This window comes from Pezoporus occidentalis, unplaced genomic scaffold, assembly GCF_034315485.1.
Source record: "Pezoporus occidentalis ecotype Australia unplaced genomic scaffold, CSIRO_AGI_Poc_V1 ctg73, whole genome shotgun sequence".
NCBI classification, from domain to species: domain Eukaryota; kingdom Metazoa; phylum Chordata; class Aves; order Psittaciformes; family Psittacidae; genus Pezoporus; species Pezoporus occidentalis.
In genome coordinates this window covers 3,625,114-3,634,642 of record NW_026916082.1, presented here as the reverse complement: position 1 = coordinate 3,634,642, position 9,529 = coordinate 3,625,114, and the positions used below count along the sequence as shown (strand labels likewise).

At 41.3% G+C, this 9,529-nt stretch overlaps 1 long non-coding RNA gene across 1 annotated transcript; it reads left to right on the top strand.

Moving 5' to 3' along the window:
- The first annotated feature begins 891 nt into the window (after positions 1–891).
- Positions 892–8,170, top strand: LOC134155059 (uncharacterized). The gene is made up of 3 exons (XR_009961412.1): positions 892–1,010; positions 7,281–7,370; positions 8,075–8,170. It is a non-coding gene; the product is annotated as an uncharacterized LOC134155059 (long non-coding RNA).
- Positions 8,171–9,529: the final 1,359 nt, after the last annotated feature.

The window sequence follows — 9,529 nt, the reverse complement described above, 5'->3', positions numbered from 1 at the left end:
GCTCGCTTTGGCTTATTTTCTCTCTTGATCCCTTACCATATTATACACAGCTTCTTCTGTGTCAGAATAATAACTAAGAACTGCTCAGGGCTTTTGCAAAGTAATTCTTGCATCAGTTGGGTTGAGTGGACACTGCCTTCTGCGGTGTATGCATGCAGACATATGGAATCAGGCTGCTTTTTCTTCATGTGGTAGCTTCAACTTCAGATTGGGCTATCAAAATTCATGGCATTCAAATGCCACTAAAGAACTCTGCAGGATTCCAGTAGTCTATCATTTTTTTTTCAGACATATTAATTTGATAGTGAATGGATATCACTGAATAGAAAAGAGTGAGACCGCTTTAACCCATCAGTGTAAGCCATGGTGGTACATCTGAAAACTCATCTGGAGAAGGCTGTGGTGTTGGTCTGTGGTGGATGTCAGGTGAAGGAAGTGCTGAAATGATGGTGGAAAATGTGACAAAGTGTAGGGTTTGTTTTAGCAGTGGGAAGATCCACAGAAGGATTATTTCTAGAATATGATAAAGATCAGCTCATCATTAATTCATCAGAATCTTGAGGCAAATTCCTGCTCAGAAAATCTCAAAAATGTGGATTTCCTGAAGTTGGAAGGGAATCTCAGGGAATGACACCTTCTAACTTATTTGACAGACCAGTTCCCTGAATATCTGCCGCCTGCCAATGTCAAAGGCAGGTTACTGGGTTGCGACACCCCTGATAAAACCCTGTTTTCTGTGCCCCATGTACACTCGCCCTGCAGACAAGTCAGTCGTGAAAGTGTGGTGGGGATCTCTGGCTGCTGCCACTGCAATCAACACCTGTGACTCAGTGAGGCAGGTGAAGAGGAGATTCACACAATCACCAATAGATTCCATGCCAGAAAAGCTGTCCAGCAGCTCCAAACTCTCTTTAGTGATCTGCTAGACCAATAGACACCTCTGCAGTGGACAAAGCCCTTCAGCTGGCAGCACTGTCCAGGAGACAAGCACAGCTTCAATGTGTCCAGGTGTAAGTATAGAAATAATGCAAATGCTTTTCTTTCCTTTTCTTCCATTGCTGTTTCAACTCAGCATTGTCTCTGCTCAATAGCAAGACAGCGATTTTGCAGATTTTAAAACACTAATCATAGGCAATTATTTCTAAAAAGATTTGCTTGCAGTAGGCAGACTTTTCTCTTAAGTTGAAAGCCTCGCTGTTCCATTCTTTCTTCTGTTTCGAATTATAATAATTTTCTGCCTTGTGTTCTCTCCCAGCTGAAATTCCTCCTCTTCTGACACAATTTGAATCTAACTAATCTTCAATTGGAAGATTTTTATATATCTTTTATAAATAATCTATAGCAACAAAAGCATTGACAGCAAACACAAAGCAAAACAAGCAGCTGAAGCTGTTTGTGTGTATATCTTAAAATGTAATTCTGGCCTTCACAAGGCAGCAGTCTTTCTTGGTGGACCTATAAAATGAAGCTTATTTTTTACACTTAGAATTTAGGAACAAAGCAGAGAATGCAGATTTTATGGCATAAGTGCAATGAACATACTTATGTTGCTTTCGCACAGCTGTTTATGATTGGAGGAGAGCACACAAATCCTGAAATCCATTTAAATTAGTAGCTTTTTGCCAACATTTTTTCCATGAAATATTCGGAAATTTTGGTACGGAGCTTGTTTGTTTTCATATTTTCTTTTAAATTATCAATACTAAAATGAAATATTTATCGGCTCAGGACAAATTGTTTGATTAATCCTCAAGTGAAATTATTCTACAGCTTTCAAAAATTACAAATTCATTCTTGGTCCATTTCTAAACAGAATGTCAAAGTCCAATTCCCACCCTGTTTTTTTCTGTAACGCTGTGATCCTAGTTTCTGTGCTTTTTACCTACTTTTTGTTCATCGTTCTCCTAAGAGGTGTTAGCTTCTTCTCTCTCCAAACCATTGGTATATTCAGTCTAGATCATAATATTTTGAAAGCTTTTGCTGAATTTTGTTATGAACATGGATAACATAGCTTTTTAGAGTCATGTTATCCAGCCCAGATGGTCTGTTAAGTGTGGCATGGTAAAACCAATTGCCTATGGTATATATATGATATCCTATGGTATAGTTGAAGTGATGTGACCAGGATACACTTCCTTCTGCACCTTGAGTTACCGGGGTCACATTTAGTGTAACGATGTTCAAGGCAGCCATTACCATGGGTGCAAATCAGGGCCTGAACATATCTTTCTGGATCCAGACTTTGAAACCTTAGCAGCTCCTCAGCTCTCACCTACTTTTCAGCTAATAAGTAATAAACATAGCAATTATTTTTGAAATGTGTGAATCTCTTACCATACCATCTGAACATGACACATTGCATTGATCATTGCAACTGAAAGTGTTGATTGTTACTATTTAATTTGTACCAGTTCCCGTCAGAAAGGTATATTTCAAGTGTCTGGTTCCATTTGAGCTGCCCTTGGGTATGTTGCTTAGCCCCTAAAGGTTCTGGGTATCATGTGTAACTTCCTGGCTTTTCCACATCCAGCATATCCTAGGGAAGGAGTATCAGTGTACATGGGAGGGTTGTCCTGCAGTGTCAGGGCATGTTTGCAGATTTCTGACAAAGAAGCCATTATTGCATCTTGCATTCTTTCTCAGTGCTGAAGCTTCAGGACTGATGGCCTCTGTGCCATGGCTGCAGTTGTTGGCTCTAAGGATGTGTTGAAGTGCTTCAGATCCCCACAGGGATGGCAAGGTACCCCACAGTGCAAATGATCCCATCGTTAAACCATCAGTTTTCCTCAGAAGTTCTAGATCTAAATACAAGATTGGGGTTGGACTGAAATAGTTGTGAAGCATGCTGCATGCTTAGCTTCCTAGGTGTCACCCAACGAACAGCTGTTCCAAAAATGGGAAATCACTGCCTTCATTAACCAGGCTGGCTCTTCACCAAAAGAATGGACCATTCTGAAGCACTGGCAGGTCAGAGCAGACAACGAAGGAGAGGACTGCTGCTTCTCTGAACAGGGAGCTTCAATAGATATAAGGCACATTCTACTCATATGTAAAAAGGGTCCTTTTGTGGTACCTTTTTTAGCTCTTTTTTTAATATACTTTCATTAGCAGCACATTCTCTTTTCTGAGTGCGGAATAAAGTCCCATCTTCTGCATATATTAAATTGCAGCTTCTGCTTTCAGCATGATTGCTCCCTCTCTGGACCAGATTCATAATGAGGCTTGCTTTTTAGTTTTGTTTCCACCCCCCCCCCCTTTTTTTTTCCCCTCTCTTCTCAATAAGCTCCTGGTGAAGCAATTCCTGCTGTCATGAACTGAAAATTCATCTACAGACTGCTGCTGGGGATGCTTTTGGGGATCTTTCTCCCCCAGAATTCTCAACTTTCCAATGAAGATAAATAACCACATCTTGCAGCTACAGTTTTTGACTGAATGACAGCTTAAAAGAAGATCCCTGTCAGCTTTCATAACAGAAGAAGAAATTGTTCCAACAATTCTTAGGAAAATGAACAGGCATTTTTTCTGCAAAACTATTTTGCAGCCCTGCTGCTGAATTGCAGCTCACACTGAGGCCCTTCAGGTTGGTTTCTTGTCACAGAAGAAAGGGAGTGACCTGGAGCCATGGTATTTTAGTAGCTTCCCTTGTTATAGCTGCATGAACTTTGAAGTCCTAAATGCAAGGTGAATACAAAAAGCAGGCAGCTGTAATCTCTCTCAGGGATCTTGCTTCCTCAGTTTTTGTATCTGAGGAAGCACCTCTGTATCACAGATTAGTTGTAGTTAGAGAAAGGAAGTTAGAAAACAAATGTTTGTTGCTTGCAATAGCCACCATCCAAGACCTGTGCACCACAGACAGCACTGACACTGCAATCACTTTTGTGGAGACTGTTCAGATGAAAAGCAAAGGTGAGCTGTTGAGTATTTGATCTTAGGGTCCTTTCCAACCCTAACTGTTCTATGATTCTATGATTCAGCTCTTTCTGTGGTGAACTGCATCTCAGCTGCTGTTCAAGAAAGGCTCAAAATGCTTCAGCATCAGCTGGGAATATTTCTCATCATTTTACAGCAATGGAGGCAAGGTGAAAATGGAGAGCTTCTCATACACTTTTTGGCAGTTGTTAGTAAAAGCATCCTATGCACTGGATCCTCTTGCTGAAGTTAATTAGGACATAGCATTTCGAGAGCAGCCCAGGCAAAGAGGTGAGAACTGACCCCTGAGGATGCAGAGGTGTTGAGGGGGAGATTGACCCAATCCAGACTCAGTGTACACTAGCCTTTCTCAAGTTTGGCTGACATATGGCCACATAAAAAACTGCATGGTGAGTTATATTCCCCTGATTGCTCTGACTTGCAACCATGTCCTGTGATACTACCATGAGCACTGCAGGAAATAGAGGAGCATGATGTGGTGTTGTGGGACTGATTATAGAGCACAGTGCAGCTCTGCATGAATAAAGACAAACCGAACTGGGGCTTGAAAGAGGACTTCGGGTTTTATTTACCTAAACAATTCTGATTAATGCTGTTTCTGTAAGTATCAGCATCTCAGATCAAAAGGCAACTGCTCAACAAAATGCTTGCCCTGGAATTTTCACTCTTCAGACTTGATTTTCTTCCTTAAAGATATCGGATTGCCAAATGACAACAGGGAGTGTGCTTTGCATGTGATACAAGCAAGATGAACAGCAAAATATGTTGTGATACTTTTGTTTTTGCTAGGCCTAAAGACTGATAACGTATCTGCTGGTGGCTCTTCATGCTCCAAAAACTCAGGATGTGGCCAGAATAAAAGATGACATCAGTGATCACAGGAGAAAGAGACTTGTCACTTTTTTCCCTATATGAACTTTAATCTGGTTTAGCTACAAAGGCTTCTTTCAAGCGTGGTCTGCTCCTTCAAGGGCAATGGAGATCAAATTCTCTGCTAGTACTGCTGTGGAAATTTACAAGGGGAGTTCGGCACCTGAGAGGAAGGCAGCTTGGCAGTACGGCGGTACCTAGAAAGGTCATGGGGATCCTATCTTTGGGGATCCAGAAACACTAGAAGCAAGAGCTACCTCTGGACGACCACCTGTAAGAGACTCTTATGGGGAAAACTGCATTGGTTGAGTAGTTCTGTATGTCACAGAGCAAGGTGAAGTGATAGAAGACAGAGTGGCCGGTAGAGTCCAGTTACAGAGAAAAGGGGTCTGGAAACTGGGATCCAGGTCACTGAAAATGTAACATTGTCAGAAGACAGGAGATGGAGCAAAGTTAGGTCTGAATGCTTCCACGGATCCGAGTTTCTTCACTTCCACACTTTACTCCCAGGCAGAGATATAACTGAAAATGAAGGGAGAAATACAGGACAAACCAATTGAAGAGCTAGACTTGACCATCAGGCTGCCATAGAGGAGACAGCAAGAGAGAGCATAAGTGGAAGGAACCAAGGCAGGTTTGCAGTGTCAGATTGGCACTACTGCCTTTCCCTGGGAGATCTGGGAGGCTCCCAGGCCAGTAGTTTGCTTACTGTGGTAATGTCCCATGGGTGTGCTCAGTTCTGGGAGGAGTGAAGATGCCAGTCAATGTTGAGAGATGTTAATTATAGTTATTATTAGCTCTGTATTTCTCATTGAATGCTTAGAGTCATACATTTAATTAAATGTAAAAGCAGTACTTTTTACCCCTAAAGGTAGAAGATTTTTTTCTTCCTGAAGTTTATAAGTATTTAAGTGCACAGGAGACACTGCTTACAAGTGGTTCACTGACACCACTTTTACATCCATAGATCTGGACATGTCTATCCTGGCATCCGTTCATAGTTTCCAAAGGGTACTCAGGAGTGTATCCAATTAAATTAAAAAAAGAAAAAACAAAAAAGAAAAAGAATGGGGAAATTCCACACTGCTTCTCTTGCAGAATGATTCCATGGTGAATTTTCCAGATGAGTTACCTCCCCTTCACTCTACTGATGAGTACCAGCCACAGTGCTAAGAAAAGGCTGTATTCATTCCAGCAGGCATGAAGATAGCATAAGTTGGAATTGGTAATGCAGCTCATTTTGGCAGTGCTCTGAATTCTGTGGTCCATCCCCAGACAAGTCTGCTCAGCTTTTGCCAGCCTCAGAAAGATGTAAAACAAGAGGCAAAACCTGAAGTTGCATGGATCCGACCTGAAGTCCTATTCCCTTTTTCTTGTTTCTCCTTGCAATCCTGTTTCTAATGCATATAGTCAGTGTAAAGGAGAGCGGTGCCCACCCAGTTTCATGCTACTTCAGAAATAACCAACTTGTGCAGATAATTAGTCCTGAGTTTTCAAGTAAGAACAAGAAACAGTCTGGATCAAGGCCTTGAATTTTCTGTGATGGTCATGTAAAAGTTATGCCAATAGCAACGGTGTTCCCATTTCACACAGTGTGTTTTGCTGCTTACAAAAATGTTTGCAAGTCTAAACTGTGAGTGGCTATGGACCATAATAAAGGCTTTCCTCTCATTTTGTGGAGTCCAGCAAAGTGGTGATTTATGGGAGAGATTCTTAGTTTCTTTGCGTCTGGGGCTGATAAGGTGTAGTAGCTCATCAGTAACATGGTTCATGCAGTCCAATTAGTGACAATCCCTTACTTGGCACCATGCTGTTTGAATGGTTCTCAGTCAGAAGAATTGACTGGCTCCAATTAACTCTAAGCTTTTCAAGTAAAAATATTTGTAAATAGTTCTGTGCTTCAGCCAACATTTTTATATGACATTAGTGTGGTCAACCTGCTGTTAGACATTTCAAAGCTGCTAATTAGTCTGTCATGTCCAGCCTCATACAGCTTGCACAATTACCATTTTGTCATCTTCCCCACTGACACCAAATGCATTTTAGAAGGTGAAATCCAGATATGCCAAACAGTGAACCTGCACCTGCTTTGTAATGCAAAGAAGGCACTGGGAATCAGGAATGGCCCATAGGGGTTGAGAATTATCCCAAGTGGGGCAAGACCTTGGTTCAGAGAAGAGCCTTATACTCACAGCCCCAAATCAAGCCTGGCAGGGCACCCCCAAGCCAATACCAGAAGTTGGCTGCCTTCTGTGCTACTCAGAACTCTACATACCTGGCATGGACCTGCCTAGTCCCCTCATAGCCAAGGCGCATGTGTCTTTCAAAATTAAGCACCTGCGCTCATTTTTCATAGTTCGTTTCCATATTGTGGCTGACTTAAGCTTAAAGATGACTTTGCAAAAAGCTTCTCAAGCTCGCTTCCTTTGTGATGCCAGTATTAATGTTCCTTCATACTGGTTTGCCTCTGATCTGAGCAGGTTTTCTCAAAGCCTGGGAAGGTGAAAGTTGGCCAGTGTTTGTGTTGGTAGCTGGATGTTCCTCATGGGTATCAGCAAGATTGCAGAAAGGTAATTTGCAATGCAATAAATAAAGGAACTTACTGACTGTGAAATAGATTGAGATATTCCTAAATCCAGTTTCTGTAAAGAGCTGGCATCGATTTTGAGATCCATAACTGGAGAATTCTTACTGTTACGAATGTTCTAACTGCAGTGGTCTGAAACTGAAACAGTCTAGCTCCCAAACACCAAAACTTCCAAGTCCTCAGATGTTCATACAACTGCTTAACTTTTCTTTTAAAAATGAACATAATATAGAGTATATCTTTATTCTTCAGGCAGTTCTTGCAGCAGTTCTAGGGTGGAACAAGCTGGTGTTATGCATAATGTATGGTTTTATGGAAGGTTATGTAAACAGTTTTTTTTTTCTTAAATCACCAAATTCACCTGGAAATATTTAGGCTCCAGGCTTCCTTCTAAACACCACTTTATTGGTTTTGCTGCAGTGTGAAACAGTAGAACAAAATTCTCATGTTATCTGTCTCCAACAGATTTACAATATTGCAAGATTAATTATATTAGCTGCATTTCACGATTCAGTGCATTTGTATTACCATTTCAGGAGCACAATAATCTATCAGCAGCAAACTTCAGGGCATTTACTTTCCATGCCTTGGCATTGTGAACTGCGAAGTATATGAGCTTGCTGATGAGCTGCACATGAGTGCATTCTCCCTTTCCCAACGAAATTTTGATGGTTTTATTCCTTTCAGGGTTGGGCAATATTTTCCTAATTATGATGTGAATACCAGAGTCAGATTCTGATGCCTTTTTACCTCTCAGCTTCTGATGCTGTAAATGATCCCCTTTAAGTAATTGCAGTTCATCGTGGAGGAGGTAAGCAACACAGAGGCTGGATCAATAGAAGTTGGCTAGAGATGATATTCAGCTCAATGTGGAGGCTGTCCTGAGTCACTTTGTATACCCCTCACACATTACAAGACTTCTCTCCATGGTCTGTTCTCTACACCTTAGCTCTAACCACTTCCCAAATAACTCTTTCTGGAATGCACATCACTTGGAATGCATTGCAGCCTGCCTGATATGCACTGTGTGCACTTCAGCATATTGTATCTTTCTCTTTCAGACACAGACCTTTTCCTCGTTCAGACTTGATCTTTTTCTGTGCTTACTCTAGTCATACCAGCATTAGTTTTCAAGCTATAGCACATAGATACTGCTCTGTTTTTACGAAAGGCTTCACAGTCCTTGTTGAGCTCTGGCCTGTCAGTTACAGATGCTTAGCAATTTAAAGCTGCCTCAGGTATGTCCATATTACAGTGATTCTCATCGAGGCTGCAACATAACCATGCCCTAAATTTTATCCTCTTGTCTCCTTACTTATTCCCATTTAAAATACTTTAAACATTTCCAGTCCTTTCTTTACACCAGGGGGATGAGGGGCTGGGTGTGTGCAATGCAGCAGCATTATCTGACCACTGAGAACGCTGGCTGCTAAGAAGCTGACAAATTGCACGTTATGTTCTGGTGTGACTGGGTCTGGCAGAATTTGTTATGTCAATGGCAGTGTTGTGCAAATAGCAACCTGGCTTTTGAACACCTGTGTGGGAATAAGAAGCCTCAAAACAGAGATCTGCTGTGGGAAGTGCCAGAAACGCCATTTCCCTCCTCCAATTCCTCTGATCTCTTTGAGTCCTGTGGGAGTTAAATCTGCCCTGTGGCTCTTTTCAGAAAGTCATGATTTCCTTAAATTGTCACCCTATTTTCCAAAGAAGGAAATATTCAAACAGCAGACAGACATATGCTGCCTACCCTCAGATTCAAACACATGGAATGCCCATCTGCCCACCAAACAGCCACATACTACGCCATCTAAATAAAAACCACCTGGTACTTGATAAAGTGAAAATCCTACTGAACTGATAGTTGGCATAAAAAGTATTATTTCCTTCCCCTCTATTTTCTATTATTACTACATTATAGTTTGCAAATTCCCATCATTTTGAACAATCCAACAGAAAAAAGACCTGAAGCTGAAGTGGGCTGAATGTTTCAAAAAACACATAAATTAGTCCATGTGCATTTTGAGAAAGAAGGTGGTTTGGGACTGCAGAGAATCATTTTTGTTGATGCAGTTGGCTCACAAGTAACCTCAGGCAGGTCATTTTGCCTTGCAGATCCTTAGATTTTAATGGAAAGGATTACAA